Source organism: Lissotriton vulgaris, chromosome 3_1 (genome assembly GCF_964263255.1).
Source record: "Lissotriton vulgaris chromosome 3_1, aLisVul1.2, whole genome shotgun sequence".
NCBI lineage: Eukaryota > Metazoa > Chordata > Amphibia > Caudata > Salamandridae > Lissotriton > Lissotriton vulgaris.
In genome coordinates, this window is record NC_141689.1 from 456388101 (window position 1) to 456407437 (window position 19337).

A 19337-nucleotide genomic window follows, 5' to 3' on the forward strand; every position below is an offset into this window, starting at 1 on the left:
TCTGGCACTTTGGGTTCCGGTGTCCCCTTCCATCCTCCCTGCCCTGCTATGGTGGACAGTATCGAACCATCTTTCTCTGGGACTGCCACTGCAACCCTCTCCTCCAGCGGTCTTGACTATGGATGCCAGTTCATTCAAGTGTGGGGCGACTTTGGATTCTCTGTCTCTTCAGGGACCTTGGTCCCTTCTAGAGGTTCGGCGTTCTTCCAATTGTTGGGAGTTGACAGCAGTGTACCGTGGTATTATGGGGTTTCACATCCAGTTGTCAGGGCACAATGTGGTAGTGTGTACTGACAACACGGTGTTGGTGGCCTACCTGAATCCTCAGGGGGGTTCCTGGTCCAAGTCTCTGAATGCAGTAGTGGTTTCTTTGTTTTGTTGGGCAGGGGGGCATCTGTTGTCTCTGTCTGCTGTTCATATTTGAGGTGTGAACAATGGGGTGGCGGATGGTCTGAGCTGTTTTTCCCCGCCTGTGTGCTGTAGGTTTGGTCTCGACCTCTTTGCTTCCCAGCACAATGCCCTCAGTCTCGATTCTGCTCCCGGGTTCATCAGGAGGGATCCTGGGGGTGGATACTCTGACCAGTCCTTGGCCATGTTGCCTCTTCTGTGTGTGCCTTCCGCTGGCTCTGATTCCCCTGTTTTTGGCTCGCCTATACCGGGAGTCCCAGGAGGTGATTGTGGTGGTTCCGTTTTGGCCTGGTCGGTCAGGGTTCCCCTCTCTGCGGCTGTTGGCTGTGCAGGGTCTCTGGTTTCTCCCTTGCCATTTATCTCCCCTGTGGTTTGCTCCTATGTTGTCTCTCCCTCTGCTACAGCTTTCAGTATGTCGACATTGGGGGTTTCCGGAGCATTTAGCGGTTGCTCTTCAGCAGTCTCATGAGCCTTCTACCTTGAAATCCTATGGACGTCATTGGGGTAATTTTCAGCACTGGTGTCTGGCTCTGGGTCTGTCGCCTTTGGCTCGTTCTTTGCAGGAGGTTCTGCAGTTTCTTTGGGAGGGCTTTCAGAAAATATTAGCGGTTTGCACTTAGAGGGCTCAGTGGGCCGCTGTACGTGCTTTCCATTCTCCTTGGGGGAATTTGTCAGATGTGGAGGATTTGGTGTCTCGTCTGTTGCGGAGTTTCACCTTATCTCATCCTGTGGTGCGGCCTTCATTACTGTTGTGGGATTTTCCTTTGGTTCTGAGGGCTTTAGTGGTTCTTCCTTTTGAGCCTTTGTCTGAGGTAGACATCAAGTTTTTACTTTTTAGGTGTCCTTTCTTTTGGACATTACCTCAGCTCATCGCCTGGGAAAATTGGGGGCTCTGATGGCTCGTGAAGCATTTTTGTCCTTTTCGGATGATGGGGTGATCCTTGTGCTGGATTCCTCTTTTTTCCTAAAGTGTCTGCCTGCTTTGAGTGCTGATCTTGACTCTTCCAATGACCTTCCTTGGTCTCTCTTGGATGTGTGCAGGGCTTTTCATGTCTATCTGGATCACACGAGTTCCTTTCAGAAGTCTGGCTCCCTTTTTGTTTCCTTTGAGGTTGCCTCTAATGGTCGGAAGGCTACTTCTGCTTCCATTAGTCATTGGCTTAATCAGGTCATTGGCTTGGCTTATTCTATTTCAAAATCTCCTGCTCTGGCAGGGGTGCACAACTTGGGGTGGCAGCTTCCTGCGCTGACGTTCGGGTGTTTCCCCAGTTCGAGATCTGTTGTGCGGCCACTTGGGCATCTCCTAATACCTTTGTTAGGCATTATCGGCTCCAGAATTTGCGGGGGGCGATGCTAATTTTGGTTTAAGGGTACTACAAGCTGTGTGCTCCTGAATTTCTTGTTCTGCTCTTATTTTTGGATGAATGCCTGAGGTTGCTTGATTATTCTCACTTTGTTAATGAAGGGGACAAGGACAGGAGGGACATGGGGTAATGCCCTATTACTTACCGGTAATCTTTATAACTCTTGGTCCCATTGCTGTCATCTCTTTCATTACTTTTCTCTCTCCCTGTCTTGCCACCTTCATCTGGGCTTGGTATTTTCAGGAGGAATGCTGGAATAGGTACGCTTATGAACTTCCAGAGGAAGGGGGTGGGGTTGGGCCAACATTCCTTCATTCTTTTTTTCTGTCAGTGAGATAGTATATCTCGCTTTTGTTAATGAAGGGGACGAGGACAACAGTACCAGGGGTAATGAAGATAACTGATAAGTAATAGGGCATTTCCAACAACTTAGAAAGAAGAATAAAGGAAGGAAGGCTAAAGCTCTCCCCTCTTTTTCCTTCAAACCTTGCAGGTTTCTCTTTTCATAAAGTTTTCCTAGTTGTATTTAAACTAACGTTAAATTGCTGACTTTGCAAATGTTCACACCCCTAAAGAAAACATAGATGCGGTGAGCGAAGCAAGACTCTTCAAGCACAATGACATAAAGTACTTATCTTGTTCAATACCTCTATGACAGTAAGAGTAGAAACAAAGGCCCAGATGTACAAAAAGTTGGCCTTCGGTTTGCAATCTTCACTTGCGACTGGACTTTCATTTTGTGATGTCACTTATGTACTAATAGGCGGCATCACGGAACTACTTATTGAATGTTAAGTAAGCAGGTTGATTTTGTTTACCTTCTATCTTTGCTTATAAACACAGTGGGGCTTATTTATGAGCTCCTGATCACTTTTACGCTGCAGGTGCGTCACATTTTGTGACGCACCAGTGGTGTAACAAATGCATCATGCTGCGTCATATTTACAAAGTGACGCTTCTAGGTAGATGTGTCACTTTGTAAACCCCTGCACCACATTATACCTATGCCAGGTATAATGTATGCAGGGTAGGCGTTCTGATGCAAGTAAATCTTGTAGAAGTGATATACTGAAATCTATGAGATTTCACTGCGCCACTTCTAGGACGCAAATGTGTGAATATCTTACGCCTGCACGCAGGCACATTGAAATGGGACTTGCCCATGTTAAATGACCCATTGCTGAAGTTGCGTCACTTTTGTGACACACTCAAGCAATGCACCATTTTTGCGACTATAGATAGGTCAGAAATACGTATCTGTAATTCCTTGCGACAAGATGCGTCATATTGTAAATATGACGCATCCAGCATGTCGCAAGGAGGGCGCAGTGAAAAGTGACACATCGCTGTTTTCACGCAGCGATGCATCACTTTTCATAAATGAGGCCCAGTGTTCCTGGCCTCCCAGGAACAGCAGACCCCCAGCCCAACATTCACTTTCCTAAAAAGCAAATATTTGTTATGCGGTAATTTAAAAAATAAAACAGGCTCCTCATTTAGTAAGACATCAGGGAAATCATGCATTGGTGTCCGGGACAAATGCCTACTCTCCTCGAAGCTATTCTACACAGTCCTCAAATGGGAAGCTGTCCAGTGGGGAAACCTTCCCCTCTATGAATAACTTACCACCGTCTTTAAGGTACAACTTACCACCTTCTTTAAGGTGTTTATAACTTTTCAAATGTTTTCGATTGCTAGTAGAGTCGCAAACCATTGATACAACTCATTGCAATTCATAATTAGCTGGGCACACCCCTTCCTAATTGTGATTCAAAATGATTCTCAAATAGCTTTCTGTGATTCAGAAAAGCTTTTCCGAATTGCAAAAGAGAATTACTTAGTACACAGCAAAAAGACATTCGGCAGTGGAAAGACCAGAGATTTTGAGCCTCGAATGGTACAGTTAGCGCTTACATGCAAGATTGTAATCACTACTTTTGCAGCTATTTTCCAAATAGTATAGTTATGTATAAAGAGGCAAGTAAACATATTTAATGACCCAGCCACGCAGTTCGCATTCCCCTTTTTCACTTTTACCTTCTCGGAGTTTCTAAATCAGCAAACATATTATACATAGTATTCCCAGGAAACTGTGTTCCAAGACAACCATGCAAGAGGGGTGGATAGACTCAAACTGAACACAAAACATTTACAAATCCACAAATTAAATTGCAGGAGAAAAATATTGCAAAACCCCCTCTAAAGGTTTACAGGCAAGAACACTACAGCCTGAATAACAAGAAGTGTTGAATATTAATGCTACTTCAGAATTAAGCTTTCACTTTAAGCTACTTATCTTTCAAGGGCTTTTTACTTATTTCCTTTGCTGTATTTCTAATTATCAAGATATTTGTATTGGGAAATGACAAAGTGCAAGCAATCTGCCCCTGCATGCCTTTTCTGTTTCTGTTCTATAATAACTCGTTGATATTTTATACTAGACCCTGGCTGAAGCTATATATCTGGAATTAGGATGTAGTGAGAAACATGGATTTCAATAGACGATTTAGAGACTCATGCATTTTCTCTCTACAAAATGGGAACATGGTTTGCAATAATTTTAGTTTTTCACGCACGGCGTATTTAACCACTATCCATATGGTATGTTTACAAACGGATGAGTGTAATATGTAAATCTGCTGATTAATCCTATGCCTTCTGAAGAGAGTGTGCGAAAGATATTAAAATATGAAATTGAAATAATAGAAGCGTGATATTTGCTTTACCAGAAAATATTTTTCTTTGAAGTGTCAAACCTAATTTATTCCTAAAGGAAAGCAAGAACACTTCATAACAGCATTAAATATAATGCCAATGAAAAAACTAAGGGAAGAGTTCCTATTTCTCACTGTATTATGTATTTTTAGAATCGTGTTTGTGCTTCATATTCTTTCAGACAAATTAACACAAAATGATGAACCTCATTATATAAACTACAGAAGTTGCCTAATTTGCTTCAGGGTCCTATATATTTATTGATTACAGAACATAAGCGTAGTCTACTTTGCCCCACTCCTTGTTGCTAACGGTCGTCAGTGCTGCTTTTACTGCAGGAATTAAAAATGTGTATGGTGTTCACACAGCAAAAAAAGATGACTATTGCATATTGCTTCTGAAAAACAACACTGAACACCACAAAAGGTACGGGTACAAAAAAGCGTACACATACAATATCTTTTTTGTTGTTTATATGATGCAAATGATCCATGACAACCTTTACCATTGTGGTGGAAAGGGAGAAGCACTAGATGTGAGATAAAGTTAGACTGGGCAAAGTCTTAAGCAAACTTTTTCACAAGTGCCCATTATTTAGAAACACTTTGCATCGTTTTTTTAACGCAGACCCACGCAAACGGTTGGCTTGTTATTTGAAATCCAACTCAAAGCACAATTTGCGTTGCATTGTAACCCAAAGCACTGGCGTAACAATTTTTGAGGGGGTCCCCCTGCAAGGCACATAAAGGGGCCCCTTCCTGACTCAATTGTGAGATCTCCGGCTAGAGTATTGTGCTGAGGTGGCCCCCTGGAGCTTGGGGCCCCCTCGCAAGCCGGGGGCTGCAGGTACCTGTGTTACGCCACAGACCCAAAGTAACAAAATGCCGAACAATGTGCTGTCTTGCATTACTTTGCATTAAGGAGTCGTACCATGCATGGGTGTTCCTATGTATCCACAGATAGATTTTGATACAAATCCATATCTACGACTAATTGCAGAAATGGATTTGCACAAATTCTGCCCCTCCCTGAGGCTGGTGTAACAACGAGGAATATTTACATTCCTCCTTGTTTTTTTCCTCTTTGCATGTATGCTTTCTACTGCAGTACACAAAGAGGAAATTGTCTGGTAGCTTCATTTTTATGCAGGAAGGAACCCTTTCCTCCCCAAAAATGATGCTGTCCACAATGCAGGCACTCTTGCACTTTAGAGCAAGGGTTTCAGAATTGGTACATGGCAGTATAAAGTACACCAGTGCAGGGAGAGTACAGAATAGCACCACATCTTTGTAGATATGTCTCTTTTCTGCTCTCTCCCATTCTTGCAACACAATAAAGTAACTTCACTTGCTGTGCTGCATTGCAAGATTTGTTTGTAAATGTGGTCTAGATATGTTTGGACCATAGGCGCTGAATAAACCTCAAAAACTCTTCTACAAGTCTTCATAAAAAAGGCAATCCAAAATTAAAGAAGCATTGAACATGAAATGCTCTACCGATGACTCTCTAGTCTTTGGGCTTTAATATGACTTTGGCAGTGCGGGCTGCCACTCCTGTGCCCTGCTCCCTCATTCCCAAACCCATAATTAAACTGCCCATCAGATGCTGACTGGAATCCAGGTTGAGCGTTCATGTGGCAGCTGGCCCTCGGCAATGCCCATTAAATGCTCATAGGAGAGCTGTAACAGGTACCGCAATGTTATGTTATGTTATGTTAGCATTTGGTAAAGCGCGACAGCTGCCCCAGCAAAGAGGCGTCCCGGCGCTAAGAAGACCACATCAGCTCCAATAGGAAGAGAGGGAGAGAGCTAGGGGAACTAGGGAGGAGGGAACACATGGGTTTTGATGGCTTTACGGAAAGCAGTCAAGTTTTCCAGAGAGCGAATGTGCATAGGAAGGGTGTTCCATAGTTTGGCTACCAACACCCTAAAGGAGCGTCCGCCAGTGCGGGCAAGCTTCGTCCGGGCAACAGTCAGTAGGTGTTGACCTAATGAGCGAAGGTTGCGTTGTGGCACATAAGGTGTTAGGAGTGGGCGGAGTAGTTCTGGGCGTCCAGTTTTAAGTATTTTAAAAGCCATAATGAGTGTTTTGAACTGGATAGGCGATTCGATGGGTAGCCAGTGCAGTTTTCGAATAGTAGCTCTGGCTGAACATCTGCGGGGGAGACCAACTAAGGCTCTTGCCGCGGTGTTCTGCACGCGTTGCAATCGTGCTATTTCCGCTTTGTTGGCGCCCAGTAGTAGAACATTGGCGTAGTCCAAGCGGGAGAGAATTGTGGCTACCCCATTGCAAGTTCCTCTTTTGCATGGACAGCCAAGTCCATGCCCTGCAGGAAGTTGGGGTGCATGCAGACAAGGGGGCACATACATGCATCCCCTGGCGCAGAGGCAGCAGTGGGCTCGGTAGGGCTCCTTTGTTTCCTCAATACAGACTTTTTATGGCAGTCGCGATGTCTTGAAAACTGTGGCAGTGAGGAAACTATCTATATAATTGGAGGTGCCAGCATATTACCAGCCTAAGGACTGCCACCATGGCTATGGTGGTCAGTGGCAATAAGGACCTTTGGCAGGTTGGAAAGCACAAATGACAGAGCGGCAGGTTCAAATAGCTGATTTTCTGTCTCAAATGTTTTGAGATGGAGAACATTTGGATGCATCCAATGATTTCTGATAGGTGTGCCCCTTATCTACTGAAGACATTTCACCATCAACGGAGACAGATTATTAGATGTAATTACAGAGCTTTACATGATGAGTCAGTTTCTCCAGTAAGGAAGTGATAACTCGAGGTGCATGCCTCTGGAAAGACCATAAGTGGCAATGTCAGTAAGATTAATGCTTGTCTTTTATATTTTTATTTGCCAATGTTTAACTGACTAGCTGATGAAGCATAATTTCACACAACAGTTATTGTAAGCAATCAGATTTCAAGTAGGGAGTTTTTCTTTTTATATTTATTAGAGTGGTTTCCACTTGCTATTATTGGAAGTGTTCTGAGGGAAAATCAGTAAGGATGTTGTGGCATTCTTTGTGTGTTGGAACTGCCTAATGACAAATATCTCAAGAAACTTAGGGGCATATTTTCATGAAAATGGCGCAGCACAGTGCCGCAAGCACTTTTACTGCACCAAGCTGTGTCATTTACAGAACATAGAGATGTGCTGTATAAACAAGAATAGGCGCATCCTTGGGCTCACCCCTGCGCCATCACTAAAAACGCTGCCTAATGCCAACGCTGGCACCCTTGTACCAAGGTGCCTGCATTGTAGAGAGATTGTGTTTGTGCCGGAAGTGACGCCATCCTGCCAAAAAAACAATCAATAATGGTGTTTTGCTTCTTCTAATGTGTGCTGCAGAATGAAGCACACATAAAAAGAGTAAAGAATGAGGAGAAATAAAAGTGTTTCTCCTCTTTGTGCCACATTAAAACACCCTTTTTCAAGGTGTTAGATTTTGCACTGCCACAGATTTCCAGATATTTGTAAATCTGGAGCTCTGTCAAAAAGCAATGAGTGTTGCTGGAAACGTCCACAGTTACACCCATTGCACACCCCTGTGCCGCAGTAAACTCCATTGTAAAGGGTCATTTTTACAAAGCTGTATTTACATTGCAAAGTGACTTAACACAGCCTCGTACGTATGGGTTTGCATAGAGCACCACAAGAAAGTAAAAAAGTGATGCTCCAAGGTGCTAGAAACTTGTAAATATGCCCCTAACATGCAAAATCCTGTTTTCCAAGCTTTGATTATGTCGTCCTTGAGTTTATTAGAAAGCAATTGGTAAAAGTTATATGTCTCAGTTAATATAATCCCAAATCGTACAGAGTAGTGAAGGGTACGCCTTTCATAATGTTAGTCTTATGCTTCAATATTGAATTATCCACTTATAATTTGTTGGATCTTCATGTTTTGCTACACCCTCTGTTGTGAACTTGCTTTACAAGAATGAATTGATTCCAATTACATTCGAAGAACATGATGATACATCATAACTTTAACATGCTTTCATGAAATGCCCAATCCAGTTAAGATGGCTATTCCTTTTTCAGAATCAATAGAAGCAATATATCTAATATTCAAATGCAAAATCTGATACCAAAAACAAAATGAATTCAAGTAAAATGCAACGTTATCATGTTAATGACTAAATCTGATCGATTCAAAGAGTGCAACATCACATTCACCTCACGGTGCCTCGGAAAGTATTAAATATCTTAAGTGTCGATTTTCACACACTTTAAAATGCTCCGGCGTTCCAATTCGTTGGGAAAAAAATGAGATGCACTTGGTGGAACTTGCCGTAATAGAACGGTGCTTCCCAAACTTTTTAGAACCACGACCCGTTAATTTAGAATGACAAACTATGGCAACCCACCTAGCTTTAATTGGCATGAGGTGGCCGATTTTTTGAGGTAACTAAAGCATCATTTGGTAGCACATTTACATAATGTAATAGCTAGTTTACAGACAGCACATTTTCCATTGAAAAGGGCACAACATTTGCACAGACAGTTTGCATATATAAATGCATGTATATTGACTGTGCTAATCCTATGCTTAAAAACTTTGATAGAAAAGCAGACATTTGAGGTGAGCAGATCTAGAGTGTTGCTGGTGTTGAGAGTACTCTATACAGGAGCTGTTTTCCACCTAAACTTGAGAACTACCTAGAGTTCTCTGCTTCTTTTTTGATTAATTTATTCATCACTCTATGCCGGAAAGGTATGTTTTTGACTTATACTGGGTGCTTCCTTATGTCTGGACAAAGCTATACCTCTCTGAAGACCTCTAATTAGAGCAAACACTGTGTCAGGGGTTGCTTTTACTAATTTCAGCTTGGCTTGGTTGGCATTTTACCAATTCAACGCTGTTATACTGTGCCTGGAGTGGTAAATGGCTTTTGTTATTTTACAGCTCGGCAAAGACAGCACTGTGCTAGTCCTATGCTCAAAGAATTTGCTGTATAAATGGCAAAAGACTTTGTCCATTTCTATCTCGGCATGGATAGCACAGTGTTAATCCTATGCTTAAAAACTTTGATATAAAAGCAGACATTTGAGGTGAGTAGATCTAGACTGTCGCTGGTGTTGAGAATGCTCTAGACAGGAGCTGCTTTCCTCCTAAACTTGATAACTACCCAGAGTTCTCTGCTTCTTTTTTGCATCTATCTATCTATCTATCTATCTATCTATCTATCTATCTATCTATCTATCTATCTATCTATCTATCTATCTATCTATCTATCTATCTATCTATCTATCTATCTATCTATCTATCTATCTATCCATCTATATGTATATATATATATATATATATATATTTATATATATATATATATATTCAGTGAAAAAAACAGAGGTTTCACACCAGTTATAGTTAGCTGGAAATTTTACTGACATAAAACCATTGAAATTCCGACGTTATAGTTAGTTGGACTTGCGTGCCTGCAATGCACTGCTGATGACGTCACATATTACATCACTCATGACATGGTCAGTGACATCACTCATGACATCACTGATGACACCATCCAGTGAATGTGTGTCTTTCTGAAAAATAAATATGTTTTATATATGTATATGTAAAGGTCGATGGAAGAATAAATGTTTAAATAAGCGTCTTAATGGATGTTTTTTTTAAAAAATTGATTGGTTAACTGGCTTATTAAGTGTATCTTAGTGAATACATATATTAGCGAGTATTGTTTAAATATTTAAATGTTTGTATCAGTGTTTCACTTTGTGTATAAGTGGCTGCATAGGTTGGTGAGTAGCTACATGTTTGTGTATATGGGTTATTAGATTTTTCTTAGTATCAGTATGAGTGTCTGTATGGTTTGGTGGGGGTGTTACTTAGCACATGGATGCACCAATGACTGACTCACTGTTTGTATGTGTTTTGAAGGCAGCATATGGGCAGGACTGTATGGGTGGATGAGTGTGTATATGTGTGTGTTAGTGAGTGAAAGACTGTCTCACTAGTGTCTTTATCAGTAACATACGTTTTAATCTAGTATATTTGAGTATTGATGTATATAAGTCAGTATATGTGAGAGTGAGAGATTGTAAGAGTTCCTGTTTAAATAAATATGTGTTTCTATAAGTGGTTGTTTAAGAGAGTAAGTGTGTGTAAGTTTCCTTAGAAGTAAGGTGGTAGTGTGTGTATATCTCTATATGCAAATAAATGGATGTTTAATAGTTTATTTGCATGTGTGAGTATGTGTGTGAGTAACTTTTGGATGTCTGTCGGTGTGTAACAGGATGTATAGGTGTATCACTACATATGATGAGTGAGTATATGTATGAGTGACTATATAGAACTGTTGGTGAATGAGTGGATGTCTATATAGATTGTGGAATTACTGAATTGGTTGTTGTAACTGGTATGGGTATCTCCATTTTTTTGAAAATGTTAGTTCTATTTTGAGTATGTGTTTCAAGGGTTACATTACACTGGAAGGAGGTCTGTCATTCTGTCACAAGGATGGTGTCATCAGTGATGCCATGAGTGATGTCACTGACCATGTCATGAGTGATGTAATATGTGATGTCATCAGCAATGCATTGCAGGCGCGCAAGTTATAGTGAGTCCAACTAACTATAACGTGGGAATTTCAATGGTTTTATGTCAGTAAAATTTCCAGCTAACTATAACTGGTGTGAAACCTCTGTTTTTTTCAGTGAATTTAATAGGTTTTTTAAATGCTAATTCCTAACTATATTGTGCCTAAAACCTATGTTTTTTTCAGTGAATTTCATAGTTGTTTAAAATGCTAATTCCTAACTATAACTATTGTGAAACCTATGTTTTTTTCAGTGCATTTCTAAGGTTTTTTAATAGCAAATTTCTATAGCTATGTATTGTAATATTTTTTTTAATGAATGCTATATTGTATATTTATGTAATACTATTTTTTTTTGTATATTGTTCATAATTTTTTTTTGTTTTTTTGTCTTGGAGCGCTCCCGGTGCGCGTACCGGTAAGCGGACCGGTAAGCGCAGTGATCCGGCGCGCCCCGGTGCGTGTACCCGGGCGCGTCCTGTTAGCGCACCCCAAAAAAAAAGAAAAAAAAATAATGAAGGATTGAGCATAAAGATAGGGGACAGAAAGAGTGGTGTAAGGAGAAAGAGAGCTAGAGGGAGGAACACAGAGAGACTGTGTAATAGATAGTAAGACAGAAAAAAGGTGTTAGAGGAAGTAACTGAGAAAAGGAAAGACATGGGGAGTGACAGAGAGAAAGGACAGAGAGAGAAAAGGAAGGAGTGACAGAAAGGGACTGAGTGAACCAGAAAAGAAAGGAAAGTGAGGGAGTGTGGGTGAGCAGGAAGACTGAAAGAAGTTGAATGTTGTAGGAAAGTAAGGAAAAGGGAAATAAACATGGAGGATAAGAATAAGTGAGGGAAGCAGAGTAAGGAAACAGGGGTAACATAGGGTGAGTGAAAAGTAGTGAGGTTAAAGCAAAGGATCATGACAAACTACATTTTTTTAGTCACACTTACCATATAATTATTATAAACCTAATTATATTTTTTTTCTACACTTTGTATCTGTGAAAGAGAGAACAAAAAATAAGTTATAATTAGTAGAATATATATTTTAAAATAAAAGAGACAGGTCAAGAGGTTAAAAATCATAAAAGTGTATAAAGAAATAAAGCAAGAGTGAAGGATACATAAAGGGAAATAAAGTAATGTAGAAGGACAAAAAGAGTGAAAAAGAAATAAAAGAAAAGCAAATTACTAAGAGTACGGTGGATAAATTCAGTGACAAAGAGGAAGAGAAGATGAGAGAAATGAAGTGAAGGTAAGTAAGATACAAAAAGAATGTGACAGAGTACGAAAAAAGACATGAGTGAGTAAAGAGAAATTAGGAAAAGAGCAAAGGAGGAAAAGACGGAAAAGGCAAATAAAGCAGAGAGACTGAAAGCTGAAAAGTGGTGCAAGGGACAGAAGGGATGCAGACAGTTGAAATGGGAATGAGGGGTTGTGAAAAAAGTGGAGTAAAAGAACGGGGATGAAACAGAGTGAGAGAAAGGCAGTGTGAGTGAGTAAAGAGAGCTGAAAAAGGGTGGAAAAAGTAAAGTGAGTGTGAGAAAATGGGAATACAATATAAATTACACAAAACAAACAATAGAATAACTTCTACAACATGTTAAATAGTTTATTTTTGCTGTTCTCAGAATATATTGAATTTCACTAAAAACAGTGAGTTCAAACTATTCATCATATGACAGCGGGGAAAAAAAGCACAATCTAAAAGATTGTGTTTAAAAAAAAACATATAAACCTACAAATCACATATTTACACTAATCTTTGATTCACTTACTTTTCCTTAAGGCCAAATAGTAGATCGTGAAGGTCCTTTTCATTGGAAAATACTCTGCTGTTCTCTAAAACTTCCATTTCATTGACTTTCTATAAAAAAACTCTAAGAACATCTGAAATATGTCTCAATTTTTTCTTTTTCTCGTTGTGTTAAGTTATGACTCTTTGCTAATTCCAACACTATTCTTTACGGCCAAATAGTGTCAGATTTATCAGTCTATTTTCAAACTCAGAAATTACCGTTTACCCGATGTTTTGAAAGAAAAGCTCATACCACATTTTCACAATGTATAACTATTCATATTCCCATCTCTGGATCACTCATGTTCAACATTTCCTATAATACTGATATCACTTACTATGAGATCCACTTACAGTACCTATATGAGAACTGGATTTTTTATATTATGTTAATCACTTTTACTCACAATATAATTTTAAATAGCAGACTAACTTTAATTAACTGCTCCTGTCTTTATAGGCCAATTACCTTTAGTTAAATTTCGGTTCTAAACACACTAGGTAAGTATTTTTTAAGTCAAAAGGCAAACGTTGTTTGAAAGTCAAATGAGTATCATTACAGAGAGACCAACCTTTTCAACATTTTAAATAAGCTGTATAATGCCCTGATGTTGTTGAAGGACAGTCATGATAAATAATAGCTACAGTTACAAAGGTTCTTCCTGAAATTGGTAACTGAGAAGCCATAACATTTTTAATAGAAGTTGTCAATTTAGTTCCATCAGATCTACATCGTTGAAACATTAAAAAAACATACAGTCCATAAGTTTGTATAAATAATGTGGACAGCATTGGACACTTACATTGGGAACAAACCATATTATGATCAGCTGCTTTAAGTAGATTATTAAAAGACACTGATTTGCAGTCTGGTAAAGTCAAATATATAAATCTTTCAGTGTCTATTCTAGTACTACTTGATAAACTACAAGTGTCGCAGTCATGCTGCCATTGATAAGAAAGCCTAAAAAGATTTTCTACATCTAAACCTTTATCTTCTAATACACCAAACATATACATTAAAAATTCCTGACAATCCTGCTGAATATTTTGTGAACATTTTTTTTGCCCTCAACATATATCTAAAAGATTTCGAATTTCGGAAACACTTTCTATTTTTGCTCTATCACTGCTACATTTCTGATACACAGAATTCAATAAACCGCAGAATCTTTGATCCCGATTTTCAACAATCTGTTCTTGTAAAGTTTTAAGAAAAAAAACAACATTAACCACTACATTAGCATAGCAGTTGACACCAGAACTGTTTTCAAATTGAAATCCAACAAAATCTTGAACAGAATCCTTTTTCTTTCTGCTTACAATTACAGTTTTATCTACTTTTTGTCTTTTTGCTACTCCCTCACTGCAATTATTCTCATTTCTTCTTTTTAGGCCTACCACATGTTTTTCAAACAGAGGATATTGAGGCAAATGTGGAGCATACTCTCTTCTTAACCTATTGTATTCTTTAACACAATCTAGATCTGCACAAATCTTTGTCTCATCACACTCAATCAAGAACAATCCTGATAAAGTTCTGACTCGTGATAATGCCACATATGCCATACCCTCTTTAAACACAGAACTTCCAATGTTCACTAAAGCCCTATCTACACTTAAACCTTGAGATTTATGAATTGTCACTGCATATGCCAAACAAACAGGAAACTGTTTTCGGCTAACATATAAGTCTTTTACAAGCAAAAATCTAGCAGAACAACGACTAATTTGTTGTACCTGCTCAATGTCATCAAATTTTATTTTTAAAAATTCAATTCCATCTCCATTTCTATAATTCACAAAATCAACAACATGACCCATTGCTCCATTTACCAGACCTCTTTCAACATTTAAATTCCTTCTCAAAATGATACGACAATTTAAACACACATTCAGAGTCTTTTCAAAACCAGCTGTTTTAGATATTCTTTTCTCTAATGAATCCAATTTTGTTTTCACATTTTCTGACAAAACAATTGTTGCACCCATATGCTCTATTTTATCTATTGCTTCCAGTTTCACAATCTCTTCATTTTCTAACTTTAACATTTTGTTGTTGAAGATGGAACATTCTTGCAGAGTTGGCATCAAACATATCCCAGATTTCTTCTCAGTAATTTTCTTAAAAATATTCTCTGGAAGAATGTTTTCATTTAGATACAAATTTGAAATTAATCGAGCATGTAAAGCTTCTTTCCCAAGCTTACTTACTTTTCCGATTCTTACATCTTGTAGAATATTTTTATAATCTTCATCCTTCGCCTGTCGCATATTTTGAAGCAGTTCTGCATATTTAAAAATTATCCATATATTAACGTTTCCAATGCTTCCAAGGGACTTCCTGGTATCTTCATGCTTGAGCATTTTAAACACTGGTTGTCCTTTTACTGGAGTCAACTGCAGTAGATCTCCAAAAATAATAATGTGTTTTCCTCCAAAGAACACATCATACTCTGTTCTAAGAATTTCTTGCATTCTCAAATGCACAAAAGCAAGCATTAGATTTGAGACCATGCTTTCTTCATCAATGATAAGAAGTTTAATTTTCTTCAGGGCCCTGGAAACTTCAGAACACGCATCTCCAGATAGCTTGTTGTAATGCAATTTATTATCATGCTCAACTGGCAGCATCAGTAAACGATGTAGAGTAATCCCTTTAATGTTATGTGCTGCCAGTCCAGTTGGAGCGGTTACAACACAAGACAGCGGTGATTCAGTCCTTTTCTGCAGATAAGTTGCAATGGCTTTAATCAGAAAACCTTTTCCTGTTCCCGCTTCTCCACTTACGTACAGTCGGACAGGCTTAAATGATGTACATGAGCACTCTTTTTTCTCATGTCTGAATCCATGTTCAATCTATTCTGTGACTTCGTCATATATCTTTTTCTGCTCAACGTTTAGTTGCTTTACCAAATCTTTTAAGTTAACTACATCCTCTTGAGCTTGTTCCATAGCTCTTTCCATCCACCTCATCCATGGCAGTTGCAGCTTCATTTTGGATAATTGATCCTCCTAGTGGATCCTGACTCAATGAAGTAGAACTCTGACTGTCTTGAGAACTGTCTCTAGCAATCTCTTCAGCAATTGTGGCTTCTTGCTCTATTTCTTCGTTCAACATTTGCAGATAATTTGGAAAAACAGGACATTCTATGGTATCCTTGGTTGCATTAAAAGAGTCTTCATAACAGAAAAAATCTCAAAGTAGTTCCTCTTCTGTACTCCATGGCTTAAAGAGTTGCAAAAGAAAGAACTAAATAGTAAAATTCTCTTTTGTCTGGAGATTCGCAACTCAATTTTCGATGATTAACCAAATGGCCTTTTCTCTGCTTCACTAGACATCCTTCATACCCAATGACAGCATATTTTCCATTATTGATATCTTCTGTGATGTTCCTCTTATAACTGTAGTTTTGCAGAACTTCATTCAAACAAGTGTTCTCAAGGTGAGTACTTCTGTTTGGATAGTATGTATCCAACATGTTTGTCTTCAAAATATCTGTACTGTTTGGTTCTTTCTCCGCCAAATATTCAATTTCTTGTACAGATTTCAAAACTCGGTTTCGCGTTGCAGCAAGACCTAGACTCACCCAAATGATTGTTCTTGATTTCGCATAGAGACTTGCTGATGATAACAGATCAGAACATTCATATGCTCCAATTTCTCGATGCGACAATATCTTCAGACTGAAACTGTATAATTTTTTACTTATACTCTTTTCATGTGAAATGTCTTCCCACATTTCCTTCAGTTCGGTCTTTTCTTTTTTTGTGATGTAAGACGTCACATATCGAGCCACAGCAATAGAGTTGTCAGCAACGAACTGAATATCCATGTTAGCATTCCACATGGATAAAATCACTGGGTTGAAGTTGTTGATGTACTTGGACTCTTCGTTTCTTTTTAAAATATATGTATTTTTTGGTGATTTCCTTGTCACAGTATGTCGCAGAGAAGACATCAAATTATTTACTCTTCCTTTAGAAATCACTGGTCGTGGAAACGTGAAACGACATTTCGTGTAGAACTTGTCCTTGTTTTTAAATTTTGGACGACAGTACTTTCCACAACGATGGGATTGAAAACGTAAAACTTGTTGCCTTAAACTGTTTTCTTCAGTAGTTTTCGGAATATCACATGTTGAATATTCTTCAATGAAACTCCTCACTGTGTCATCCGAATCAGTTCCAAATTTGGGAGCATCTTTAATGCATAACAACATATGTATGTAAGGAGCGCCTCTCGCTTGATACTCCTTCCTCCAAAAGAAATCCAAAACCTCTCCAAGGGGAGGATTTTTTTTGTTGGTAATAAAAGAACACAGTTTTCCAGGTGTTTTCAATTCTATATTTTGTATGTTTCCATTTGCCTCTCGTAGAAATTGAAGTAAGTCGTCCCATGCATACTCAGCACAGCTGAGAGTGAGGAGCCATGTAGGAGTTCCAAAGTTTCTTAGCATACATTTCAATTCCCCATGACGATGGAACCAATACTCGTTTGTTCCACGCTGACATGCCATGAGATTGATTAGCTGAGATTCCAAAATACTGTCTTGCAGATTGACTTTCTCCATAAAGTCCCTCGACGAAACATTTTGCAGATGAGCTCCACTTTTCAGTATATGATTAACTGCATAAGAAAGCCCAGACAAATCACTTTCATACAGTAGATGAAACAAATACGGAATGCATTGACGAAACCTTGGATCTTAAGCATATAATCTTAAAGTCCAGTATTCAGCTGCAGGAATTTGAACTGGTCGATCGTCATATAATCCACCTCGACCTGTTGGAAATAACTGTGGAAAACAACGAGCTTCCAAACTTTCTTCCCATACACTAATAGGACTTCCTTTTGCTGCTTTCATTTGAAACAAGTCAATTGCATTCCCCATTACTTCTTTGGAATGCAAAGGATGAACAGTATAATGTTCATATATTTCTTCACTTCTAGACACATCAACTTTTTCAATTTGGCCAACTGAACAATCACTGTCTTCTTCTGTAGCTGTTTCCTCTGCTCCAACACTTACATCTTTGTAGTACTCATTGTTTTTTGACCAAATACAACGTTGCCTTTTTGACTTTCCTAACATCCACTAAATCTTGCCAGATTTTCTTACTCTTTGTCGGAACCCCATTAACTAGAATACCCAGAGGATCCTCTTCTACTCTTTCTACACCAATTGTATCAATATTTTTCTTGACATCTAGAGGCAAATAAACAACTCTTCCCTTTAATCCTCTTTGTAAATCTGTAGGAGGCAATTTCCCTATCTTAGGCTCCATGCGAACAATAGCCTGAAAAGGATGGACACATTGAATCAAAATAGATTCATAAGTATTTAAATCCATCAATTCAAAAGGAATATCTATCAACTGAAGATTATAATGAACAGCTCTAGCAGGCATTCTATTTTCATTTAATTTTTTCAAACATTAATTACAAATACGCTGATCAAAACTCAAATCAAAAGAATTCTCCACCAACAAATAACTTACAAAATCCTTCCATTCACTATTTTTTTTCAATTCACATATTGCATATAAATCAACTAACCTAGTCTGAATCTTCTAATGAGTCCATCGACAACACACACAAGTTAAATTAGGCCTTTCACTTGATTTCACCTTAAACTTGGTAATTTCCACGTCAAACATTTCTATACTTGAAATCTGTACATTGTCTTCCACATTACCATCCATTACTATATCCATTTCTACACTTTTGTTCCCAAAATAACAAAACTCAATTCCTTCACAAATAGTCTTTACATCTACTTCAGATCCATGCAAAAGAGCACTGTTTAACTGTTTAAGCTTAAGTATTGGACTTTTTGCATAACACAACCTTCTCACTAATTTCCTCACCTTATTATGATGCACTGCTAACATCGTAAAATGATGAAAAACACTCTGACATACTTTTCTAGAAAGACAAGCCAATGAATTCCCATGCAAACCTGTGCTTTCTCTCACTCTGCGAAGATCTAACTCTTGCAAGATCTTCATTTTCTGTTTTACACTTTTCTTACTATATGTACGTAAGAAATTTCTAAGCAAATCGATTGAATCCTGTTGCACACTACAAATACTACTGCACTTCCATGTGTACACCGGACCCTTAGTACGTCTCCCTAAAACTTCATCAGCTAACACCTCTTCTGCATCTCTAGACACAAGTTTCTCTTTTTCCATCGGACAACCATCTTTCACCTCATATGCTCGACCACTGGTGTCAAGTGCATGCACCAAATCATTTTCCTGAAAGTAACTCTCCTCATTAAAAAATGGCTCAGAACTTGAACTATGCATCCATTCTCCAGAAAATACTTCACAAAAATGTGTCCGATTAATTATTCTTTTCCATCTACTATTTGAAAACATCAATTGCCTTCTATTATTTACTAAAATAAATAATTTTTTCTTAACTTCAAAAGCCTGATCAACAATCTTCTCTACACTTTTCTTTTTCTTGTAAAAAGCAGCTCTCTGTTTACCTTT